This window comes from Macrobrachium nipponense, chromosome 3 (genome assembly GCF_015104395.2).
Source record: "Macrobrachium nipponense isolate FS-2020 chromosome 3, ASM1510439v2, whole genome shotgun sequence".
Classification (NCBI taxonomy): Eukaryota; Metazoa; Arthropoda; class Malacostraca; order Decapoda; family Palaemonidae; genus Macrobrachium; species Macrobrachium nipponense.
The window spans coordinates 48,219,037-48,246,486 of record NC_087202.1 but is presented as its reverse complement, the minus strand read 5'-3'; the positions used below and the strand labels follow the sequence as shown (position 1 = coordinate 48,246,486).

The 27,450-nt window shown below is 37.1% G+C and overlaps 2 long non-coding RNA genes across 2 annotated transcripts in view; one reads left to right on the top strand and one right to left on the bottom strand.

Annotated features, from left to right (window-relative positions):
* Positions 1-538: 538 nt before the first annotated feature.
* LOC135222194 (uncharacterized) lies at positions 539-14,387 on the top strand. Its single transcript, XR_010316198.1, has 2 exons — positions 539-612; positions 14,206-14,387. It is a non-coding gene; the product is annotated as an uncharacterized LOC135222194 (long non-coding RNA).
* Positions 14,370-27,450, bottom strand: part of LOC135222193 (uncharacterized) — a 16,044-nt gene continuing 2,963 nt past the window's right edge. The window contains exons 2-4 of the long non-coding RNA XR_010316197.1: positions 25,911-26,034; positions 17,369-17,478; positions 14,370-15,043 (exon numbers count right to left, since the gene is read on the bottom strand). This is a non-coding gene — a long non-coding RNA (uncharacterized LOC135222193). The remainder of the gene's footprint in view (positions 15,044-17,368; positions 17,479-25,910; positions 26,035-27,450) is intronic.

The following is a 27,450-nucleotide window of genomic DNA, read 5'->3' as shown; positions in this document are numbered from 1 at the left end:
ATCTTCAACAATTGCATCCTGATATCTCTCCCAATAGCTTGTCAATAGAGTTTTATAATCTAAATTTTTCTTGTTTCTGTTGCTGTAGTCTGGTGATTTAATTTTCCAAAGGGAAGGAAGGTTTCTGTAGAGGCGTATAATCACGCATTCCACCAAAAACGCTCTCTCCTCGTCTCTCTTGGAGCTTGACATATTTACAGACGACTAGAGTGAAAGTGACATTTATTTTCAATCTCACCCCCACACTACACAATGGTTAAAGGAGTCAATTACATTGACAATGTCGTTTCAATATCATTGACGACCCTTCAATCATAACCTCAGACTATCAATTTTAATGACAATGATGGGGTTATTGTCAATAAAACGGACTAGTGTGTGGCCACCATTAGAATTAGATTTGCTTTCGCAAATGCTGGTAAATATCTCCCCACCCGATGGGAAAATTTCTACAAAGTCCTTCAGTCAATAGGTGGAGGCTCCTGATTGGTTGAGAGAACTATTTGCTCGTTTTCAGAGCTCCCGTTTGCCTTCGCACGTCACTTGCCGTCCGAAAGTGTTTGTGAGAGTACAAGATGTGAATTTGTATCCAAGTGTTGATTAGTCCTTAAGGTAAGACTATTCGGGAACGTGGGAAGTTAATGAGTGTAATTACTTATGAATGGCAATGGTAGCAATATCTTTGACGTTATAATTTTGACAGTAGTATAATCGGTCATGGCAAATTGTCCATAGTCTAGGGGTTGAACGTAAATATTAGGGGCCAGCCCGTTGCTAAGTATTGGGTGTCTGTCATTTTTGTATTAAGTCGAGAAAGAAGTTGTGCGACCCCAACTACTGCCACATGCTATGTGGAATTAATTTTCTTTTTAAACGGAAATAATTTCCGTTGTCTGTATTCGAGGTCAAGGCCTGTTCTCGTTAACCAACACAGCCTTCCCTTGGAACGAGAGGTTTTATTAAACTTCTATTACAGCTGGTATAACGAACGTAATGAGGTGACTTGATCACGAAGGGTTAGTGACATAGGTCAGTGCACCGTAACTACGGTAGTCCGTCCGTACGGTAGCGCTATTAAAGCGCCTGACTGTTTAAGGCCATTCATTTTTAAAGTAAAGGCAAATTTTAGTAAAGATTTTCTTTACCTGCTTCAGTGACATTACATTTGATATGAGAAATTACGTACTTATTATTACTAGAAGTGATGCAAGGTCATAGCGGACGCTGTTGAATGGGTGCTGGTCATTTGAGTACCCTTACTAAAATGTTTGATTTGTTAGTGTTATGCCGGTTTTTTTTTTTTAGGCAATCCGTACTTCGTAAATATATCTGTAGTAATTGTGTTCATAAGCAATCGGACTTTTAAGATTCCTTGCCTATCCATGGCAAAGTCTCAAGTCAAATTGACAATTTTTGGCGATGCATGGTCACTTTCATCATTTGAGTTCTCTTAACCCTTGGCTGTTTTTAGTTCCGGAGGATAACTGAATCCAGTAGAAAAATCCTATGTGACAATGAAGTTGCAGGTTTGACGTAGTTGTCTAAGCTGACTTATTAAGGTTGATTATTTCACTCCTTATTAAAGACTCAAGGTTTTTTTATACGTAGTTTGCCGAGGAAGTATCCAGTTGCTGCTTTAAACATTTCGAAACCATTTTTCACCGTTTTCAGGTATATTAAATGGTGGAGAATAAATTTTTTTATCACTCCCGGTAGATTTTTTAAGATTCATTGTGCTTGGAATCTGTGGTTAAGGGAGTTTAAGAACTACTTCAAAATTCTTTGCTGCATCTCTGCTCCAGTTGTCATGTTAACCTTGCTCATATGTTTTTTCAAGTGTAAACATTGGTAGGTCTTCTATGTCGGATTAAGATGCACGCTATTGTCGGGATGCACTTCAACTTTTATATAAAATATCACGCTAAAAATTGGTAGCTTTTGGCGCTCAGAGCAATTAAAATGACTATCCGTTCGATTTAACACCACCTGATTTATTATCGTGACTAAACAGTGAGCTTCAGTAATAAATTAGTAAAACATAAGACCCGTGTTTAATCCTATGTACTTTTATTACTTGCATCAGTTTTAAAATTGGTTTTTAGTTTTCCTTTTGACCCTGTTAATCTGAATTATAATAATGGCAGTTTTTTCTGCATCTCCTGCTGTCTATAGTGTTCTCTGTTTTAGAGCTGGTATCTTCATGGTTGTCCTTGGGTAAAATGGATAATTTGCGATGAAATGACACTGACTTTCCAATCCCTAATTCCTTAATTCATATACTACTACAGAATACAGGCAATTGTCTACGGAGAGCGCTGTGCTCTGTTGTCAGTTATCTGGAGGAAATGCGGAATCCAGGTGTCAACATTCTTATCCGTGTTTTTTTTTTAATTGATTCGTAAATAAACTAGTTTTAACTGTTGGTGAAGCCCTGATATATTTGGAATATATAACCAATATATGAAACATGGGAGTACCCAAGGCAGGTGCGGTGGTGGTGGTTTATTTTAGCTGGCTGGCTTCGTGTCAGTGCGGGCCATTGTTCGGGATGCAAGGCTTGAGTGGACCTCTGGACTTCATAATGATGAAAATTTAATATTCTGTGGTTTACCAATTTTACCGCTAATTTCGGATGAACCTAAATTTTTTCACCCTTCAACATTTATATTTATACAAATGAGAAATTGAACAATAGTCTTTGTGCTAAGGAAGTGATAGCAGTCAAGCAACTGAAAATTAAAAGTAGTGAATGTGTTGGCGATAAAGTCTTGGTGACTATTCATTAGTATAAATTGCTAATTGTCTCCAGAGATTTGGGTGCGTTTCTGGACTGGAGTTTCTCATAGTAGTTTATTTTTTAAATACCTTAAGGGATATAGAAAGAAACTGTCATTATTATAGTAGTGAACTAATTCAACCGAGTTTTCCATAAATAAAGATGTATCTTAGCTGCGATCGGAAAATAAACGCTCGGTTAGTTGCAGTTGTTTTTGTTGACTTGGAGAATAGCTTTATTGCCAAGGATGTCTTGATGGTTGGTGCTCAAGCAGATTCCTTTACTGACGAAAAACTTTCATTGGCTTATTTGGTTGCACATTTTGTCCATTTTGTGTGATTTTTTTTCTATTTACTTTGGCCCCCTACTTTGGTTTTACAAGTTATTATGAGATGCAGGGCCTCTGTAACACTGTTTTTCGCAATAACTTTATATCTATGCATTTCATAAATATAACGCTTATTCAGAATACATATTATATCTACACATAAATTTTGAGTGTATTCTGCACTATGTAGGTTGAATAAATTTGGTACTTATAATGTAAAAGTGACCTTTTGAAGACGGGCCAACTCACTCAGAGAAAAGGTTTCGAACGCACTCGTTACGTAACTTATGACAGCATTTCCCTCTTTCTCGATGGATGATTGGCTATACGTAACGAAGGCTAAACCTCTGGCAACAATGACATACAAATTTAAATACAAGCAAAGCGGTACACCTTAATGAACTCTGGAATCTCTCCACTGATAATTGTCACAATGAACAAGCCAACAAAATGTTAATAAATACAAAAACACTTCGATTATTAGTCTAACCCCAAAATAAGTTTCCAAAGAAATTGCAGTCTACTTTATAGGTCACAATCAGATTGACAAGATGTAGGGAATAGTTGGTAATTACCAAAACATAGTAGACAAGCTTGATTTGATAACTGCTATATCCAATGTCAAGCAATTTTTATTTATTGGCTATCTACCTATTTACTGAAAAAAAATAGCCGGTACCGTATATTGGCTTTAAACCTTCACCAATAATTATCGTCAGAATGGTGACTTCATGAGGCTCCACCCACTTTCGCCTCGTTATAATTCAGGATAACACTGAAGGCTACCATGGGCATTGTTGGATTAAAAAATTTAACTTCTGGCTATAAAAACTAATTTCTCGAGTAGTTGTAAGAAGTGCTAAATGATCCTCAAGGTTCCCAGCAGTTGGCCTAAACGTTTAATTCATGTATATTACTGCTATACTGTTGCGGCACTACTGCTACAGTAGTATTACTACGCTAGCACTGATATCCCACACACATCTATGTATCGTTCAGCCATTCATAAAGTCTTTGGGTTTCAGAGCCGATGGAATTTCTGTCTGGTGGATGGGCGGGGCAACATTTAGTCAAAAGGTGTTTGTTTACCTTGCTTACGTAATTAATGTTTTTCGACTCTTGGCTCGTAATCATTGGCCATGGCGTCGGCTAGAGCATTTTTACTCTATAAAAATTAAAACTATGGGGTTTAGGTTATTGATAATGCTGAAAAAATTTGTGTGTGGTTGTAAAATATACATATGTCAACTTTCAGCTACATCCGATGCTTTGACAAGGAGCAAAGTCCAAAAAACCGTGTTACAGAGACCCCGAATCTCATAGTAGTGACCATGTTAATGACTGCAAACTGTTACAATCTAGCCTGGAGAGTAACCCCATGTTAACGATCTCACTCAAATGTTGGTTATGGGTATTACAACCTGAATTTCGTGCCGACATCTTAATTGACGTAAGTTCGGTTTTTTGCTTTGTCGAAATCTAAAGCAGATATCGTGCCATTTGCTGGCAAAGAATACTTTGTACATCAAAACTGAATTTATTGGTGACCATGATGAGCTTTATGAAACTTATTTATTTTTCTTGCTAGATGGAACTTATTACTGCAATTAATAGGATTTACAGTTTTCACATTTTCCTTGTCGCAATGTTGTATTATTGTAGGACTTCAAATTTTTATTAGTGCTCAATGATCAAAGGTTAGAACTAAAGATAAAAAAAAACGCACGTGCAGCTAGACAGCTGTTTTCAAGATAAGCCTGCACTATGTTAACTTAGGTTTGCAAAGAATCTTATGTTGTAGGCTACAGAATTTGTTGGAAAAGTTTATTGGCGCAGGGTAAAAAAAAAATACTTTTAATGGTAAATGTGTGGCGTTTGAGTGCAGTGGAATGTAGCAGATTTTAAGATATTTAAGGGTTTAATAAATTTGAATTGAAAATTCCTGCAGATTGCATATTGTCTTTAAATATAGTTTTAATTGTTTCTAGAAGGCTAAGACGGAAACACTAAAGCCCTTCACCAGCCCTAGGCTCACCCTGTTTAGTTATCCGTTTGGGAATTATTAACAGCTAAATTATATATTGTGGTGCTGACATTCTTTAGTCTTCTACTCAGGTTTTCAGAGTCGCTAAGGTTTTATTCCCCGAGAGTAGTTGTGCTGTGTACTGGACAAAAGCAAACTTACTATACCAGTGCAGATGAATGTTCGTACCACGCAGGTTCCAGTGTACTACTTAACATTGTTTTTTCAATCGCCTCAGTTTAACTAAGCGCATTAAGATTGAGGGATTTGGATAAAAGGTTAAAATAATTATTAATACCAGTTTATATTAACTCCTATTGGTCTTCCTCTTCGTTTATGTAAGATCTGTTCATTATTTAGGTAAAATCTAGAGCAGATATTGTACCACTTCTGGCAAAGAATACTTAAGTTTTCGTTACGTAATCGTCTTGAGAGGTTTTACCCTTTTTGAAGTCATCACATTCTGGTAGTTTTAGGTCTTTTTTAAATGTTTTATATTTTTGAGGTACTCATATTTTGGTAATCAGAGTCTTCGGAACACGGGTTCAAGTTTATTGTTTTCGAATTCTGCTGCACAGCATTTTTTTTTCAAAGCGCTGTCCCCTTTACTCTTTTGCACTGCATGAAACATTGTTTCGTTACTGTATTCAGGTTTTGTAATGATCATTGGAAGGGTCAAAATGATATATACACATTTTTGTCGCTAAGATTTGTTGATCTTGGTAACTGCAAAGTCAGATTAAAAAAATCGATCTTAGTTTTAAAATTTAACTGAAACCTTACCGAAGATATATTTGTATATGTGAATTAAGATTTATTGGCCAATCTGAATAGCATAGCTGTACGACTTTCATATTTTTACTGAAATTATTTTTTACTTAAAAAAACGTTTATTGGCGTCCATAGTAAGTTCTGCGATAACGTGTTCGTATTTGAGTTAGTGCCTTTGTTACCGCAGTTGACAGAACTTGCTATTAGATTTTTATTTTGGCACACAGTTAATTTAAATAAAAATTAAACTTTATAGGTTGTAAGCTCTTTGAATAAATGCAGGAACTACGTTAGCTGTAGTTGGCCGACAAACATGTTTTGAGCTACAATGCTGGTTACAGCGAATTCCATTGGAATGGGTTTGTGGTTGATACAGGTGGCGATTGAGGATAGCAAAGTTTTAGGGGGGCTTTCCAGGGCTTAACGAATTAAAATTTTCTCATTCCCGCCACAGGGGTATATTTATTAAATTTTTTTTGGGGGGGGGGCGGGGACCGGCAATTTTCTGCAAATGCTACGCCAGTTTGAATAACTAATCTCAAATCCGCAGACTGTTTTTCAAAGTAACTCCAACCAGTGTTAGGGGCGGCCACCTAATCACGTCGCCCCCCCCATAAGATATTAGTAGCAAATATATGCCTAGTTAATGATTAGTTAAACAACAACTACTACTACTGCGTACATGTACGTACATACATATATGAATATGTACGCGGTATTTGGTTGAGCGTGGAAGTAAATACTCGGATTTTTCTCCTCTCGTGGTTGTATACTCTGCCAGGGAACTGTTTTACTGTTGTAGACTAAACATATCAGTAAAAGACATTGTGAAAGCTGTAGTTTGGCAGCATAGGCCAACCGTACTTGAGCTAATTCTTATTAATCTATGAAATGTGCCTTCCTTTTTGGAGGTTACGTCAAATTGAAATGAAGTTCATTGTCGTCCGCGTTTTAATGTATTTCAGGAAGTCAGTCATCGTTTTTTGCAAATATCTTTCAAACCAATCGATCGATTGCTATGTTACCTTGAACAGTTGCGCGCGCGCGCACACCCCTAATTTTTTTTTTATAAAAAAATTCCACATAAAAATATTTAATCTCGGGTCAGCCCTAGGAGAGATGTTAATCGGCCCAGTGGTCTGGTAAAACTAAGATATATATACTTAACTTTTAACGATCATATCATTGCGTGCGTTTTCTCTATTCATATATCACACTAAAATTTCGTGTCTCCTAATCTAACGCCAGTAATAAGGATGTAATATTCTTGTACCGCACTGAGTTTAGCGAATGAGGATAACTTCATGCATCTTGAACGATATTACTCTCTTTTTATGTATGAATACAACCACAATCTCCTATTCGTTCTTTCCAATCTACGAAGGAAAGTTAGTCTCCAGATAGGAGAATAGTCCAGTCCTTGTGATTTCTACTTTTTCATTTTGTCTTAAAGGATTCCCAAATGAAGTAGATAACTTCTCTTATGCATTCATTGTTCAAGGAAGTTAAGGGTAGGCTCCACTTTGGGGGGTGCCGATCGTAAAAAATATTTGCCAAAAATACACTAATCAAGACAGGCTAATGAAATTTTCAGGCATTATTAGCACTATAATAATGCATATTCCCTGTGAGTTTTATCATCCTACAGGGAAAATTAATGATTTTATGAAAAAAAATGTGAAAAAACGGATATTTCCGGCCCCTTGTACTGAAGGTTGTTTGGTGATTGGTGAGAAACTACAGTCTTGAATAGAAATTCGGTCTGACAGAATGTTGGTATATCCACCTGGAACATGCACAAAAAAAAATTATCAAATAGAACAGTAAATAAGCACGTAATAACAAAAAAAAGAGCAACAACTTCGTAAGTTCAGCGAAAGCCAGCCGAAAAATCAGACTATAGCTAGGAAGAAATATTCAGGAAAAATTCAAATCTCGATTTAGGGACAAAACCTTTTGAGAGTTTGTAGTTATGGTTTTTTCTTTGATTGTCCTAAATAATATAATTTTTAGATGTTTTAGGCTATCAAGTGACATAATAACTACAAACTCTCAAAAGGTTTTGTCCCTAAATCGAGATTTGAATTTTTCCTGAATATTTCTTCCTAGCTATAGTCTTGATATTTCGGCGGGGCTTTCGCTGAACTTACAAAGTTGTTGCTCTTTTTTTTGTTATTACGTGCTTATTTACTGTTCTATTTTGATAATTTTTTTTGTGCATGTTCCAGGTGGATATACCAACATTCTGTCAGACCGAATTTCTATTCAAGACTGTAGTTTCTCACCAATCACCAAATAACCTTCAGAAAAAGGGCCGGAAATTTCCGTTTTTTCACATTTTTTTTCATAAAATCATTAATTTTCCCTGTAGGATGGGGAATATGCATTATTATAGTGCTAATAATGCCTGAAAATTTCATTAGCCTGTCTTGATTAGTGTATTTTTGGCAAATATTTTTTACGATCGGCACCCCCCAAAGTGGAGCCTACCCTTAAAATTAATATCTGTTGCAGGAATCGACGAAAGCAAGTTCACAAATGTTCAGCAGGAAATAACCAAGCTGAGCCAGTCACCAGTTACTCTGTGGTACACCTGTCTAGTTGCCAGTTAAAGGCCTGTCCACACGACCGGGCCTGATCGGCGTGCTCCAGGGTTGGCGGGCAAATTCTGGCGGACTTATCCGTGAATGTTGTCCACACGGGTGAGGCGATGGAGAGGTGGGCGTGCCCGACGATGCCAGTAGTGTGTTCAGTGCGGTACGATAAACATGTTGCTTACCGCAAAGAAGAAGATAGTGTAGTATGATAATTGCTTTGTGTGTGATGAAAAAGAGGAGAATATGGTGCAAAGAATGGCTCAGTAAAAGAAATGTATATGGTTCACGTACGTCTGCCAGGGTCGAAGCTCAAGCCATCGGGCACCACCGTGGTGATTTTGCTACAAGACCCATCGGGCAATTTGACGGTTTGCCCGTCAAGTGTGCCTGTTAGAGGGGAAGTCCGCCGATCAGGCCCGATCGTGTGGACAGGCCTTAAGAATATCTGATTCCTCAAGAAATGGGAAGAACCCTCTACCTTCGTTGTGTTCTGCTTGTATTACGTAAAAAGTTGATTACACAGTAAGCCGTGGTTTACCAAGGTTACCATTCATACTTGGCTTTGCCTCTGTTAAGTCTAAAGCCCCTTCCACACGAGGGGCAAAGACACGACGGGCACTCTGATTTGCCCGCAATTCTCTCGCTTTTCAACAGTGTTACCAGACCAAACAATCCAAGGGAGGCAGTAGTTACAGGCAGGCAGGCCTTTGACTTGGACCACACTCGTGATCGCCATCCACTCACAAAATTGGTAACAGTGTCTGCCCGCCGTGCATTTGCCCTTCGTGTGGAAGGGGCTTTACACAGTAAGACGTGGTTTTCCAAGGTTACCATTCATACTTGTCTTTGCTTCTGGTAAGTCCTAAGTTTAGTTTGTATCATAATTTTCACAAATTTTAGATTGGCTTGTGATTTTTTTCATTATTACTTGCAGACTATACCATGATGATGTAAGATAGCACATAGGATTAAGTTTCAGTTCTTGGTTTACTCGATGTACAACAAATTGTTGGAGTCTGTTAGTTTTTATGGATCTTGAAATCTTTTAAAGCCGGGTGGTCTAGTTAGATTTTAATTTCATAGAACTAATTAACTCTTGGGCTTTCATCTCATATTTTAATGTGTATTCCCAGTTGAACCTATCAATAATATACTAGAGCATCGGGTATCGAAAAAAGTATATTAAAAACCTTGCCAAGTGTCTTAAAGAAAAAGGAAATAGTTGCAATACTTAATACGAAAATGTTATCCTTCGATCTAAAGTTGCAGATCTTTGTGTAATCGCTCGTTCGTTTTAGATTATGCCTATCTTATGCTGGCACGCACTCTTGCTGTAGGGTTAATGCTTGGTAGCTTAAACACACTCTTCTTGAAGCTCTTCAGTATTAGTGATCTAGAAATAAGGGGGAGGGCAGAATATCACTCATTTAGATATCATAAACTTCTTTTCAACATATTCTGTTGTGAAAATCGGAATGTTTATGATATGTAGTTTGTTAGACATAAGGAAAAATGGAAAAAAAAGTTCTCGATTAAATATAATGGTCACTTTAAACTGTGCAGTTTATCCCACTTACATACGAATGAACTTAATAAAGGAAAGTGCTTCATTAAGGACATTTCCCCGAACTGCTGTCTTTGCCACGTTGATAGGAAGTTGCTAACTTAAAGCGTTGATTGGAGCAAGATTTGAGTACGTTTACAAGAGATTTTATTCTCTATCGAAATTTATTCTCTATCGAAAGAATAATCTCCATTTAAGTGTTGCGAATAGTTTTCGAAGTACTTGACTGGTGTTAGGACTGAATGTTTTTGCAGCATCTGAATGTTATTGGCGGAGGTGGTTAGGTAATCAAAAACTTTTGTTCAAAACCTGGTCATTATTTGGAAACTGACCAGGACTTCATTTGGTTGACATTTCGTGGCCAACGAGAAGCTTTTATGTATAGTGAGAATCTTTAATTGTAGAGACTTTGGGTTTCCCTTAGACGTCTGGCTTAAAAATACGTAATTTAGCTTAATGGTACATACCTCAATTTAGCTTAATGGATTAAGTTCGGTCTTAGTTGAGATGGACGTGATTGTTTGATTAGATGATGCTCTGCGGGAGATTTTTTTTTCTTGAAAGAACTGGTATGAATGAAATCATGTTCTTTCGACTTTCAATGGTGAAGAATTAATATGAGAATGAAACGGTTGGGAAATTGTGTGGAACGTGGAGATAAGTATGGTTGAATTTTGAGGTCAGGGACATCTCCATTACCATGACTCACTAGATTGCTTTATCTTGTGCGAAAGGCAGCATAAGGAATCTTAAGTTTTAGGAAAGCGGTAATCAGGGGACTTGTAGGATGCCGTGTACAAATGATCTGTTTGAGCAAGTTTAGTATACTTTAAAGGGTATTCAAACCTGAATAGTTAGCTGGATAATTTTTCGAATAAAATTTTGAACTAGGGGAGAATACAGGAATGATGTGGGTGGTGGTTTTATTTATTTTTTTTTTTTTTAATCTTTGAGGTTAAACTTGAAGGATGGCCCATCACATAATTTAAGGAGGATTACATACTGGCAACTGTACCCCGGTACGAAATTAATTCAGAATATAGTCTTGACAGGATTTTACTTGGAACACAGTTTCAGTTGTATAATGTACCACCTCATTTTTTTTTACCTTCACTTTCAAAAGTTGGGAATTGTTTGAAAGTTTTATTTAACTGTTAGTGGAAAAGTTAATTTGAATGAGCAAGTTTTTTATTTTCAAAATTTTTAGCTTAAAAGGCTAGGTACTCAAATGCCAAATTTAGAAGCTGGTCGTTTGCAAATTGATCATGACTGCTTAATTTAACTGTTACTGGCTATCGAGAAACTACTTTTAAGGCAAATGTTTATTGTGAAGATCTCCGTTTTGCCTTAACTGTTTGACTTCATTTTGTTCTATAGGTACACACATAGCAGGGAAATTTCAGCAAGTTAAAAATACAATTTTTTGGTGAAACTCATAATTTGAGTAATGCAGTTACTGAGGTTTCTACCATTTAAATATTGTTTGAAATACTTGTGTAGGTTCATGGTTTACTATTAAACGAAGTGTCAACAGGAGCTGAACTTTTTCTTAATTCAATTTTTTTCGTGGCTCGTTATTTACAGATTAGTAAACTGATTGATGGAAATATATAATGGGTCTTGTGGCTGGGATGGGCATGGAATATATAATAAGTCTTGTGGCTGGGATGAACATGGAATATAAAATGGGTCTTGTGGCTGGGATGGACATAAAATATAGAATGGGTCTTGTGGCTGGGATGGACATGGAATATATAGTAGGTCTTGTAGCTGGGATGGGTATGGAATACAAAATAGGTCTTATGGCTGGGCTGGACATTAATGTTCGGTAAGATTATGAATCTGGGATGGGTATTTTAATACTTTCAAGTTGTGATATGTGTCGTAGAAGTACATAGTAAGTAGTTTTATGAGAATAGGTATATAAGCAGAGTACTTAGTGTGGGAAGGTCCTAAGAAAAATGGAGCTATTTAACTATTTTAGAGCTTAAATCAACCTGGATTGTGATGTGTAATTGGCATATTCGGTGTGCGCTCTTTAGAAAGTCTGCGTGGACGCTTTAGGAAGTCTCTAATAATTTGTAATTAAGAAAATTATTGCCTTTGTGAATGAGGTTATTAACATTTTCTTATCAGATTATTTTGTAATTTCTGCTTGTAATCAAGCCCGTACAGAGTTGTTTTTTTTTATGGGGGGTGGGGGGCGTTTTCCTTTTCTTCTATAAACATCATTGCACATATAGGTATATAAAAGATGAAATACTTGAAAATGTTATTTTAGGTATATTAAGAAGAAAAATTGGGTATGCGGTCTATGCTCTTCTAGCCGATTAGATGTTATTCAAAGTACTGATTGTGGTTAACAGAATTTTACTTATGTTGAAAGTTTGCACCGAAATTCACGAATATGCCTTCACTTTTATTGATTCATTTATTATATTAACGATAACATGCATTTTACTTCATTTGTTATGTTATATACTTTGACTTGACAAAAAAATAATAATGATTTATTACTTAAGTACAGTTCAATGAAAGGTTAGTCAAAGAAAATATGGACTTCCAGAAATTTGGGGGGGGTCGTTCGACCCCCTCCTCGGTACGAGCCTATAGTATTACGTTTATCATTTGACCCACCCGTTGCAATCACGCTGGCTGTACTTTGGAATATAAAAAAAAAAAAAAAAAAAAATTTTAGAAATTTTGAAATAAGGTAGCACGAGTAAAATGAAAGTTAGGTATTTTAAGAATAATGAAGTCATTTAGTAGAGTTTCAGATATCCTGATGAGAGATGTCAGTTTGCTGAACATTGCTTTCCCTTTACGCCTGTTCAATGAAAATGCATCGGTTTATGTATAGTCCTCTTACTTTGTTTAAAAATGATTCTTTGTACAATAGATTTTATAGCATGTGTTGTCGAGATTGAAGGATAACTTGTACATCTTAAACTCTAATTTTATTAGTGTTGCTAAATTGGCTTTTTTTATGTTAAGATCTTGTGGATAATTTGCATTATAATGATAAATGGAGAGAGTTTTGAAGTCGACACACAACGAAGTATAAATGACTTGTGTAATACTAAAGGCAATAGCACATTAATGCGCCATTTTAATATTAAACTTAGAAAGGTAATATTTAATTTGAAGAATTTATGTAAACTTTTGTTAACTTCTCCAAAAAATTGGAAAAAATGACTAATAATGCCATATTTTGATATACAGCTTCGTGCAATTATTTCATTTAACCGATACTACACAAGATTATATACTTAATGTACGTACCAGGGGTGCCGATTATGTCACAGACCACTGATTGTAAAGAATAAACGGTAAATAATATAGTGCATAAACTGCTGGAAAAGTCAAGTTTAGGAAGTCTGAAGAGATAGTTTAGTTTGAGTTTAGGATGTCTGTGAAGTGATAGTTAAGTTTAAACTCGTGTTATTTATTTGGGTTAAACTTGTGCATTGTATTATTTAAAATACAATTTGGACTCTGTAGATACCAAATTGCTGATGTTTGGACAAATATATTTTACAAGTTTGATAGTGACACGTTGTTATATAACTAATGCAACAATTTATTGTAGCTTGAAAAGAGGCAGATCAAATTATTCTTAGTCTGGGAGGAACTGCAGCACTGAAAATATTTAGCAGCATTTTATTTTTTATTGGGTTTTGTACATCATCTGGGGTATAGTTAAGTTTTATACTTTAACTCTATGTACTGAATATCAAAGATCTTCAAGACAAAAGTCGTGTCAGTATTCTCTCTTGTAAAGACTGAGATGGCTTACTCAAGTGGTAAAAAGGACCTCGAACTTATGCCCGTGTTCAAAGACAACAGTTTGGTTGAGTTAAGCATGAATTAATACTAAGGAATTGCCACTAATCTTTCAGTAGTCCTCGAATTCCCAATTATGAAATATGGATTCTAAAGATAATTAAGGTATCACCGACATATTACCTCATAAGATGACTTCAACAACTATAGCGAATTACATTTTTTTGTTAATGGATGTTTGTGTATATTTTGTTCTTGGTTCAACGAAACACTATACTTCCTTGGAAGACGGAGACCAAAGATTTTTACTGCATTATGTTGATGTTGAAATTAAGCTGGACTAATTTTAAATTTTTGCTGCAGGTATAAGTGGCTCGAGTTCGTGCATCGGAGAAGATGGCAAAAAAAATAAATAAAAACACGGTTTGATGTACTATTAAACAAATGCTCCATAACACCAGTACATTAACTTATAGTTAAAGCTAATGGAGGAAGGGCAAAAAGAGGAAGGGCAAAAAGTGCAGAAATAAATGGACATGACAGTATATTTTTGTTAATTAAAATACCTAAAATTTGGATTTTGTAAATTAAAATTAGTAAAATTTGAATATAGAAAACTGTAAAAGCAAGCTAAATAATAATGTAATTATACAAATTTATTACAATTTCAAATGTGATAAAATTTACTACAATAAACAACAAACCTAGAATGTATATATATAATACTTAAACGTTAATATTTAATTTGTTCAAAATTTTTTTTTTTACAAAATATAATTGAATGAAATTCTAAGTTACAGGTATCAATGTTATTTGAAATTACATTCGTAAACATAAAAATTCTCTCGCCCACATTTCAAACTTGCCTGTTTCCCAAACATGTACTGTCACATTCCTAATAGTTTCCTTGACAACCTGCACTCACTCACAAGCTTCCCTCTCACCTCAAAACCTAAATGTGGACATTTAGTCAAGGAGACTTTGCATGTGTGAAACAGCCGGAAACGAGACTAAAGGAAAAGCTAAACGAAAGGCAGGCTAGTACGAAACGTGGGCGAGAGATATGGGAGACTTCAACGTAGCTGTGAAAGAAGACGAGCGAGTCCTTTCACCAGGGTAGAAACAGCAGCACTAAAACTAGTACCCACTCTTGCTACTTTTGTTGAATGAATCTGGCCCCACACTCCAAACGCTACACTTCCTGGGATAAGGAAAACCATAACTAGGGTCATTTGATTGATTGATATTTAACAATATGGAACGCTTCTGTGTAAAAATACTTTTACTCCATATTTGAAGTTTGATCATAAATCAGAGGATGCAACGTGATCAGCAGAGTAACACTTCATGAACAGATTTTCCTTTGCTTAATGCTCATTACTCAAACATTCGGTGTTTTATGGTACTACAAACCCAATAAGCAATATAATAAGCAAAGTAACACTTCCATACAACAGACTTACCATTGCTTAGACGCTCCTACTCTTAAACATTACTTCAAGCCAAGATTCAATATAAGCAAAGTATTTCAAGGTAAAATTCAATACAATACACTTATAACACACTTATTGCATGAACGCTCCTACCATTAAACATTCCTTACAACACACTTATTGCATGAATGCCCCTACTATTAAACATTGAAGCAATTCACTTAGAGCCCCTGATAAGCAATATAATAAGCAAAATTCTCAACGGTAGCTGGTTTGCTTCAAAACTACAAATAATCTCACTCGTTTAAGTTTCACTCCTTAAGTTACATCATCTGGTAGGCTAGGGCTTCCTTTCAACACTAATAGTTATTAACAGCAGCGGATTGGGTAGTCTCCACTTTGGGGGGTCCCGATTGTAAAAAATCGTAAAAAATATTTGCCAAAATTACACTAATCAAGACAGGCTAATGAAATTTTCAGGCATTATTAGCACTATAATAATGCATATTCTGTGATTTTTATCATCCTACAGGGAAAATTAATGATTTTATGAAAAAAAAATGTGAAAAAACTGAAATTTCCGGCCCTCGTACTGAAGGTTATTTGGTGATTGGTGAGAAACTAGAGTCTAGAATAGAAATTCGGTCTGACAGAATGTTGGTATATCCACCTGGAACATGCACAAAAAAAATTATCAAAATAGAACAGTAAATAAGCACGTTATAACAAAAAAAAGAGCAACAACTTCGTAAGTTCAGCGAAAGCCTCGCTGAAAAATCAGACTATAGCTAGGAAGAAATATTCAGGAAAAATTCAAATCTCGATTTAGGGACAAAACCTTTTGAGAGTTTGTAGTTATTATGTCACTTGATAGCCTAAAACATCTAAATTATATCATTTAGGACAATCAAAGAAAACCCGCCCCCCCCCCCCAGTGTGGGGGGTGGTTTTTTCTTTGATTGTCCTAAATAATAGATTTTTAGATGTTTTAGGCTATCAAGTGACATAATAACTACAAACTCTCAAAAGGTTTTGTCCCTAAATCGAGATTTGAATTTTTCCTGAACATTTCTTCCTAGCTATAGTCTGATTTTTCGGCGGGGCTTTCGCTGAACTTACGAAGTTGTTGCTCTTTTTTTTGTTATAACGTGCTTATTTACTGTTCTATTTTGATAATTGTTTTTGTGCATGTACCAGGTGGATATACCAACATTCTGTCAGACCGAATTTCTATTCAAGACTGTAGTTTCTCACCAATCACCAAATAACCTTCAGTACGAGGGGCCCGGAAATTTCAGTGTTTTCACTTTTTTTCATAAAATCATTAATTTTCCCTGTAGGATGATAAAACTCACAGGGAATATGCATTATTATAGTGCTAATAATGCCTGAAAATTTCATTAGCCTGTCTTGATTTGTGTATTTTTGGCAAATATTTTTTACGATCGGCACCCCCCAAAGTGGAGCCTACCCTTATCTACCTCCATTCGAAGTATCTCAAGCATATTAAGTACGATCGAAAATTTGCAAATAGAGATATGCTTAGCACATGCTTCTCAAAACAAAAAAAAAAAATTTTTTTTGGTGTAATGGATTCGGGGGAACTGTATAACTCATTATGAACAAGCTCATTTAATTTGCTCATTTAATTTACTCATTACTGATAACATCATCCAGTAAACATATCAAGTTTACAAATCATATTGTCGGTTTCACTTCTAGTTGAAATTGGCAAAAACGACGCTTGTGTAATACAGTGTGTAATTTCTTTAAACATTTCACTGGCATATTGTTCAATTTCACAACGTAAACCTATTTTACTTAGGAATCTGTTCACTTAACTATGAAAATGGGTTGAAATGACTTGCAAAAATGATCATTGCCTTCAAAGTTAAGGTCTGACACTTTCTTTATTACAGCACGGACAAATGAGAGCTTTTCCCACTATGTTAACATATTCTGGACTTGTGTACGGTATATATTCTTTGAACATTTATGTCAGCAGCAAGTCTTTGGAGCTACATAAGATTCTAAGGATTGAGACTTGCACTATCCACTCATTTTAAATATCGAAAAACCAAATTCTAACTTACTTCTTAAGTAACAGAAATCAGTCGAGTAATCCTTCGGGGGTCACTTGTTGATCAACGTTCACAGACCTCTCTTGTAACACGACTGGCTTGAAGTCTCTTCACATTCCACTCTGAAACAAAATGCATTGATAAATATACATATTTGCTGCTTTATTTGTAACATGCTGACCTTCATTATACGCAACCCTTGACAACAGTTCATCTTCAGTGTGAAAACGTAAACGTAGTTTGAAATGCAGATCAATAGGTATTCAAGTGCATGAACAGTAAATGGCCAATTTAACAACAACTTGTATTAAAGGGTGAGGTGAGGCATTATCGACAAGATAGAAACTCTAGGTTTAAACCAACAACCTAAGTAAGGAAAATGACTACATTTCATCCATAACCTAACTGAAAGAGGAATATTGGGTGGGGGATCAGATTTAAATGGATTATCAGAGAAAGACTGAATTTTATCACGGATACGAAAACTGAATTAGGCGTTAACAAATTTTTCACTTCAGTAATTGAATCCATTGGTCTCCTGAAGGTTTTACCATAAGTCACCAAAAGCATCTTTTGATTCAAGTACATATTGCTCTACCATAGGTTTCTGCTAAGTAGTCACTACACCAGCACCTTTTCTTAGATATATGTATAGATGGCGTCATGGTTATCGGTAAACGGCTAGGCAAACGAGGTAGATGTGTTGCAAACATACGGTATCTCTACTTAATACTGATATTTAACACTTTGGCATTTGATACTGGTTATTTTGTTACTATTTACATGCACAGCGACAATTTCACATACTGATGAGCCAGTTTTGTCGTTTGTTAAAATCACGGATATTATCTGCTTTAGTGAGGTCTTGTACAAAACATCTCATTTGTTTTCACTGTGTTATGGAAGTCTTTAAGCCAACTTTACCGAGAACTAGAAATTGAGGAAATAAAAGCCAATCCTACGGAATACCTTCCTGTACTTAGGAGACAAATCTCTGAATAATTCCTAAAATGGACAAGAAGGATAATGTCTATCTAAAAGCCAATATGAATCTGTGGCAAAGTTTGTCTATCACATAACTGCCAGAAACCACCAGATTATATGAAATTGTAATAGGCTGTGGTGCTGCTAATCTATGACAAGTTAGCTCTGTCTACTTTCTGGCCTCAGCTGATACAATGCTATAACTTCAGAAAATGTGGATATTTCAACCATAATTAATACCAACCGCTTATTTACTATTATCTCCTACTTCTGTATTGCTTTCAAGCAACTCCTATCCCAGCAAGTCAGTATATTCCCAGCGGCCATAAAAATGTCTGGAATCAATACCATCCTCAGCCCTATCGAGAAACGGAAAAAGAACTTGGCCAACATTAAAAAACCTACCAAACGTACACGTAAATGTTACTTATAAACCTATAACCAAGTACAAAAAATACTTTTTCTTACATGGCTACTGGCCAAAGCACGGATTTTTATTAGTCGTGTCACAAATCAGGAAAAATCTCATTGGTTAACTCTTAACTATAATAAAACAATATAGGGCAGAATTAAAAGTTTAACTAGTATTTCCCCCCAGATGCTGAAGCCTTGCCGAGGATGGGGGGCTTAGGGTTCAGCAGCTGGGCCCTGATGCCTGGTGGGAACTGCTTTCTCGCTGGGCCTTGGTGCCCAGCTTTTGATCCAACGAAATAAGTCAGCCCTTTTTCTTCTACTAAAAACATTTCATCTTTCTGCCTTCCTCCCCCTATAAGGTATGGATTCTATGATGACGACTATTGGCTTGGTTTTGGACATGATTAGTCTAAATCTTGGGATTTGAAGGAGGGTGAGGATGGATGGCATGCCACCTCACCCGTAGAACTCTAGTACCTGACGTGGTCGAGCGAGGGGAAAGTTTAATGTCAAACCCTATCCTCAATGCCGGGTCTGATCTCGACGGACATCATGACGCCTTAGCACTGGGGATAGGGTGTATATCCAGTAATTACCCCTAGGACGACCCTAATTAAAGGGATGACCCGTACTCTAAGTGTGACTCCATGGTGGGTATGGGGAATATCTGGATGAACTATGTATTTTACGTTTTATGGCAACCCCCCCTATTTCTGTTGACGACCCTATGCTTTCATCAAAGGACTTGTCCACGGAACCCAAACATCAATTTTCCATGGTCGGTCCCCAGGATCAGTGTAGTATCCCTGGGCCGAATGACAGACTGACACAGTTGACGACCCAAAGCAATGCGAGTAAATATAATACAGCCAGGAAAACTAAACAAAAAGCATCTGGTTCCAGTATTGTCTCACTGGAACCATTGCCACGAAGAAAAACAATAATAAATTAGAAATAGCTCCTGGGGTCTTTGTACCCAATTCCTTTAATAAATACCTTAATTTGAAGCTAGAAGGTGACAATATAGATATTTTTCAAGTGCATAGGGAAATCGTGAAATGTTGTGGCAGACAGCCAAAAATAACACCGCAGAATGGATACATGCTCCTTGTAGAAAGCATCTCCCCAGAGGAAAGTATCAAGTTGATGGGATTGTCAGACCTTGCGGGAGTTACGGTTGAGTGCACTCCCCACTCCAGCCTGAACTCCAGCAAGGGCTTGATTTATGCCCCTCAGTTGATGGCTTTCTCTGAGGAGAGACTTTTAACAGAATTAAAAGACCAGGGTGTAATAAAGGTGGAAAGGATGTCAAAGAAGGTTGATAACAGAATACCTCAGCCTACCTTAATATTAACTTTTGACACATTAAGACTTCCAGAATGTGTCTTTGCAGCCTGGTATAGGTTTAAGGTAAAGCAGTACATCCCGAGACCCAGAAGGTGTTTCCATTGCCAGCATTTTGGACACACCCTACAATCATGCCGATCCAAATTGCAAGAAAAGCCTGCAGTCTGTGTCAACTGTGGAGAGGATGAGCATGGAATGTGCACCAGGGAACCTAAATGTGTTCACTGTGGTGAGGGACATGCATCATCGTCTCAGCAGTGTGATATATATTTACTAGAAAAGGAAATCCAAGCCATTAGAGTAATAGAAAGAACAACATTTAAGGAAGCACGAGAGAGGGCCAAAGCAAAGATTGTAAGACCCGATCTAAGTTTTGCTACTGTAGTAGCAAAATTAAGAAACCAAAAGAAAGAGACAAATAAAAACCCCCAAGTTAGGAGCACAAATGTAGAATCAAATAAAGAATCAATAAAGAGACAGCTAACTGAATCATTAGAGTCAATTGATGATGAGAAAGTAAAGACAAGGTTCACTAGAAACAACAAGAAAGGCCCTAGTATGGAATTGGAAAAAATTGAAGTGCCAGTTGAGATACACCCTCCACCATCTGCCTCTTTGGAGGCAAGGCCAGTGGTTGCTGGTCTGGTGCCAGCTTCTGTTGGTGCCAACTCCTCTTTGGAGGACAAACCAGCAGATGCTGGTCCCCTGGTGCCAGTCCTCACTGGTACTTCTGCCTCATTAGGTGAATATACCCCTTGTCCTAGGGAATATGTTCACTATAGAACTAAATTTGATTTAGAGGTGGGAAAATCATGGTGGATCCCTCATCTACATCCGTCGAGATGTGCCACACTACCAAGTGAAACTAAATACTCCACTTCAAGCTGTGGATGTAAGAATTGATTAAGAAGGAAATATACTTTATGTTCCCTTTACATTCCACCCAATAGCCATGTCTCCCAAGAGAACTTGAGATATACTTGATGGAGCAACTACCAGAGCCATTTCTTCTACTTGGTGACTTCAATAGTAGACATCCATTGTGGGGAGATGTAACATCAAATCAAAAAGGGAATATGATGGCATCTTTAACAGAAACTGAAGATATAGGTCTTCTTAATACTGGAGAACCTACCCATTACCACATTCAGACAGGCACCGTCTCCTGCATCGACCTTTCAATATGTAGCTCCAACTGCAGTGTTGATTTCAGTTGGAGAACAAGTGATGACTGGCATACCAGTGACCATTCTCCAATTGTGATCGACACCAATGATGGTCCACCTATCCCGAGATCACCACGGTGGTGCTTGGAGAAAGCAAATTGGAGAAAATTCAAAGATTTGAGTGAGTTGGAGGGGGATGCAAAAGATTTCCCAAGTGTAGATGATGCCATTGATCTACTCAATGGAACATTACATACTGCAGGTCTACACTCAATTCCTCGAACTAAAGGACTATTCAGGAGACGGCCAGTACCATGGTGGTCAGAAGACCTAAGGTTGTTACACCGAGCTACCAGGTCATCATTGACCAGGTGCCGTAGACATCGCACCTTGGACAATGTCATAATTTACAAACAGTGTAGGGCACGATTTCGAAAAGCCATGAAAGCTGCCAGAAGACAAACATGGGCCGGATATGTATCCTCTATTAACAGCAGAACACCAGTCTGTAGCATTTGGAAGAAAATAAGAAAAATTCAGGGTAAATTTACACCCAATCCTCCTCCAGTACTTAAATTGAATAATAATCATGTTACTGATGCCACAGAAATTAGTGATATGTTTTCTGAACACTTTGCTCGAGTCTCTGAAAAATCAGATACTTCCCCAGGACATCATTTCAGAATGATGGAAGAACAACAGGTACTTGACTTTTCATCAAACAAAGCTGAATCATATAATATGCCGTTTTCTGAAAGGGAATTTGACTCTGCTTTAGCTTGGAGCAAGAACACTGCCCCTGGTCCAGATGAGATTCCTTAGGAAATGTTTAAACACATTTCAAAGAACACAAAACTTTTTACAATGAGTATTATCAATAGAATATGGGATGAAAGCAGCTACCCTAGCATATGGGAATTAGCTACCATGTTACCATTCTTTAAGCCTGGAAAAGATCCTCTCTGTGCAGCAAGTTACCGCCCCATTGCTTTAACATGTTGTTTATGTAAATTGATGGAAAAAATGGTAAATGTAAGACTGATGTGGTATCTAGAGCACAACAATATTCTAACGCCTTCTCAGTGTGGTTTTCGAAAAATGCACTCCACCCTGGACATCTTACTGCAACTCGAAGCCTCTGTCTGTGAAGCCTTTGCCTCCAAGCAACACCATGTGACAGTGTTTTTTGATATAGAAAAGGCATATGACACTGCTTGGAGACATGGAATTCTGAAGACTATGCATAGTAGTGGTCTACGAGGCAAATTACCTTTATTTGTGAAATCCTTTTTACATCGTAGGTATTTTAAAGTTAAAGTTGGCAGTACTTTATCAAAGAAAAAGTGCCAAGAAGGTGTTCCCCAGGGTAGTGTTCTCAGTGTAACACTTTTTGCTCTGGCCATAAACAGTGTTGCAGCTGTCATTCCAAGAGAGGTTTTAAAGACTGTTTGTGGATGACTTGTCAATATCCTTTGCTGCCACCCGGATGACTGTAGCAGAAAGAAGCTACAATTAACAATAATAAAATAGAAAGTTGGGCTGAGAAACAGGGTTTTAAAATCTCTGTAAGCAAGACTACTGCTGTCCACTTCTGTCGGATCAGGGGAGTGCATCCTGATCCAGACCTCTATTTGTATGGCCGTAGAATCCCATGTGTAGAACAAGCACACTTCTTAGGCCTAGTTTTTGACAGTAGATTGACTTGGGTCCCCCATATTAAACATATAAAAGCAAAGAGCCTAGAAGCTCTACACATCTTGAAAGTGCTTTCTCACACCAGTTGGGGAGCTGATAGAAATTTGTTACTAAAGCTTCATAAATCCCTAATCTTGTCAAAGCTGTCATATGGTTGTGAAGTTTATTCTTCAGCCTCCTCATCTAACTTGAGAATTTTAGATTCAGTGCATCATTCAGGTATTCGTATAGCCACAGGAGCTTTCCGGTCGTCGCCAATACCTAGTATGCTAGTTGATGCAGGAGAGATGCCCCTTGAACTCTATCGCCAGTCATCATTACTTCGGTACTGGTTTAGAGTGCAAAGACTCCCCAAATCTCTGGCATTTGCTGTGCCAAATAGAAATATTTTTAACGGTTTTTATGAAAGTCATCCAAGGTATCCCACTCCTTTTAGCTATAGAATTAAAAATATTTTAGAGGATACAAATATTAAAAAATTTCCCATTGTCCCCCCCCTTTGTGTATCCCAGTACTCCTGTCTGGAGGTTACCTGATGTGAAATTCTGCAGGTACTTCAGTGGAGCAAAGAGGGATAAATCTGATGAGGAAATGAGGTCCATATTTTTAGAGCATGTATCAGAGCATGTAGATACAAGTTTTATATTTACTGATGGCTCTAAGTCCAATGCTGGCGTTGGATATGGGGTTTTTAGCGAATCTTTTAACCGAAGAGGTGCACTTCCTTCTGTTGCCTCAAACTTTACAGCTGAATTGTATGGCATCCTAATAGCACTGGAGCATATTACAACACTCCCAGTTTGTAGCTATACAATATTTTGTGACTCCAAAAGTGCCTTACAGTCCCTGGAAGTCTTTAATACTGATCATCCCTTGGTGTTGAAGATCTTGCAGTGGATTTTTTTGCACCAAAATAGAGGCAGCATTGTTTCATTTTGTTGGGTTCCCGCCCATGTGAACACATCGGGAAACGAAGAGGCAGACAAGCTAGCCAAATCAGCAGCGTAAACTTTGGTACCGAGAAAATGCCCTGTTCCATATCGAGATACATTCTATGATATATGGAAATCCATCCAGAAGTTATGGGTACTTCAGTGGGACAGAGTAGGCCCCAATAAAATGAAAGAAATTACTAGTGAGACACACCCTTGGAAATATGACCTAATACCAAGGAAGTGGGAGATTGTATTGTGTAGATTACGTATTGGCCATACGCGTTTAACTCATGGCTATCTGATGGATGGGGAGAATGAGCCCTTCTGTGACGATTGCTTAGTTCCACTAACCGTTAAGGCATTTGCTGGTTGAGTGTCCCAGTCTGGTGGAACTTAGGAATCGTTTTTTAGGTTATAGTAGTGGAGCAGGGGGTAATTATAGCATGGCAAAACTGTTGGAAGAAAGCGCATGTATTAATAACATTATCTCTTTTATCAAAGAAGCTGGTCTTCTCAAATATATCTGACAGCTGTGCTGTCTTAGTATATACATTTTTTTTTCTTTTTAATAGTTTTACTGTTATGTGATCAATCACAATTCTTTTTATCGGAATATTATTTATATTTTTATCAGAAATTTAATTTATTTTTTAAAATCAAATTTATATATCTCTCATAAAGATAAAGTTATGTTGAATGTTGTATAATATATTATAAAAGTTAAAAGATCACATTTAGTATTCGGCGTCGGTGACCCTGGTAGTTGTGACGCCAGATAACTCACAATCAATCAATCAATTAACTAGTATTTGAATTACCTCCAAAATATGGCAATAAAAAAAATTTCTGCATTCCAATATCACGAATATCAAGGTAATTAGACCTTTACAAGTATTTTTTATTATTATATTATAATCTTAAAACCGAATCAAATACTTAAGAGATAAAGTATCCTATTAAGCTTTAGAGTAATATGACCCTAAAGGGGAAGACAGCCAGAGGATAGTGTATTAATATAATTTTTTAGTTAGACAATTTGGAAAATGGTGTATGTAATGATAAGCAAGGAAACATTTCACTAGGAACCCCAGATAAGCAATATGGTAAGCAAAGTAATACAACCACACAATAATTATCATTGCAAAGTTTGTTCATGACGGCAGCTGGTTTACTGAAGTGGTTTTACCATCTAGTTGTCTTATCTTTCATAACCCATGCTTTACTAACCAAGACGACAACATAGCAACTAAAATTTACCAATATTTCAAAAGCTCCAACGTGCCAGTTAAATTGCATTTTGCTTAAAAACTACGAATAATCTCTCGCTCAAGTCTCAGTCCGTAAGTCATCTGCTACGCTGGGGCTTCCTTTTAACACTAATAGTTATTAACAGCTGTGGATCATTTACCTCGATTCGCAGTATCTCAAGTATATTAAGTATGATCGAAAATGAGCAAATACAGGACTCTTTTAATACTTAGCGTATGCTTCTCAAAACTATTTTTTGCTGTAACTGATTCGGGAGAACAGTATTAACTCTATTATGAATTAGCTCATTAAATTTACTCATTACTGCATAATAATTGATTACTAGATAGTGACATAAGTTTATAAATCATCTTGATTTCAATTCTGGTTGAAACACTGGCGAAGACGACGCTTGTGCAATGCAGTATGTAACTTCTTTAAACATTTCACCGGCAAATCGCTCAATTCCACAATGTTAAGCCATTTCACTTACATATCTATTCACTTATCAACTCTATGAAAATGGGTTGAAATGACTTACACAAATGATCATTGCCTTCAAAGTTAAGGTCTGACACTTTCATTATCAGAGCACAGACCAATGTCAGCATTTTCCGCTACGTTAACATTCTGGACCTGTGTACGGTATATACTCTTTGAACATTTATATCAGCTGCAAATCTTTGGAGCTATCTAAGATTCTGAGGGATAGAGACTTATACTGTTCACTCATTTAAAATATCGAGAAACCAAATTTTAACTTACTTCTTCGGTAGCAGAAATCAGTGAAGTGATACTTCGGGGGGTCACTTGTGATAAGAGCTACTTAATCCTCGTTCACAAACCTCTCTTGTAACACGATTGGGTTGACGTATTTTCACATTCCACTCTGAAAACAAAATGCATTGGTAAAAATCATTAGGTAATTCTTCAGAAGCAATCCGCACTGGATATTAAATTAAATAATCACCTACATGGAAAGAGCATGTGAAAAGCAATATAAAAAGTATAGACATTATATGAGAGATTGAACGGGGTGGAATTAAATGAGCTTGATAAGTTTTTACCTCGAATTTTTCCTAAGTCGGGAGAGGTGTTTCCTCTACGGTAATGTTTACTTTTAATGAGCCCTCTAACTTACTTTCTTACGCAAACAAAAGCAGTTCCAGTTACTCATTATTGGCCGAGAGGTGTGACATCGTTATGACGTCATGGGTTTCATAACCAATTACGAACGACTTTAGTCGAAAACTAAGTTTCACTAGCATTTCAGCGGAGTAATAAAGTTAGCTGTCCAGTGTCCACTGGTATCCTTGTTGGACTGAATACTCGAAAAATGAAGCAAAAACCGGCATTTTGTCTTCCTGTAGCTATGGCAGTGGTAGTGGCTGGCCCTTCTGGCATTAATTTTGACAGAGACCTTCGATTTCCTACCGATTGTTTGCAGTGCAATGTGGGTTACGGTGAATTTTATCATTATTTGTCTAGTGGTGGTGGTAAAGAAGTTGTGATTGAATATGCTCAGAGACATAATTTAATTCTACAGCCAAAAAAACTGCGAGTGTTGTGGAGCTATTTGTCGGATCGACTACAACAGGAACGCCTTTAGGTGTGATCGCTCTGTAGTGACGAAAGGACGTCGGCGTAAGCGATGCGACACCCAAATCTATCTGCCACGGTAAGTAGCCTTACTGTAAACCCTGTGGGTAGCGCGCGCAGCGCAACATTACCTCTTGCCGTACATGCCGTGCCTTGCCAAGAACCTTTTAAATATGCGGATAAGGCGCGAAGCGCCGTTCCGCTACGGCCTTACTGACAGCACACATAAATCGATGGTCGCCGATATGTAGTCGCTCCTTACTTTGTTTGTTGTTGTTTTGGTATCGCCGCCATATTGGTTTTGGTGTTCTTCCGCCGATTTCGGTCGGTGGTCGAGTGGGCCCGCGAATCAGTAGGTGCTCCCAATTATTATTATTTCTGCAAAGCACTCCTTTCTGGTTGTTTTGCGTAAGAAAATAAGTTAGAGGGCTCATTAAAAGTAAACATTACCGTAGAGGAAACACCTCTCCCGACTTATAAGGAAAAATTCGAGGTAAAAAAACGTATCAAGCTCATTTAATTCCACCCCGTTCAATCTCTCCATATAATGACTATGCTTTTTATATTGCTTTTCACATGCTCTTTCCATGTAGGTATTATTTATTTTAATATCCAGTGCGGACTGCTTCTGAAGAATTACCAATCATTACTGTTTTATTCGAAACCTGCTGACCTTTACAACAGTTCATCGTCTTCAGCGTCAAAA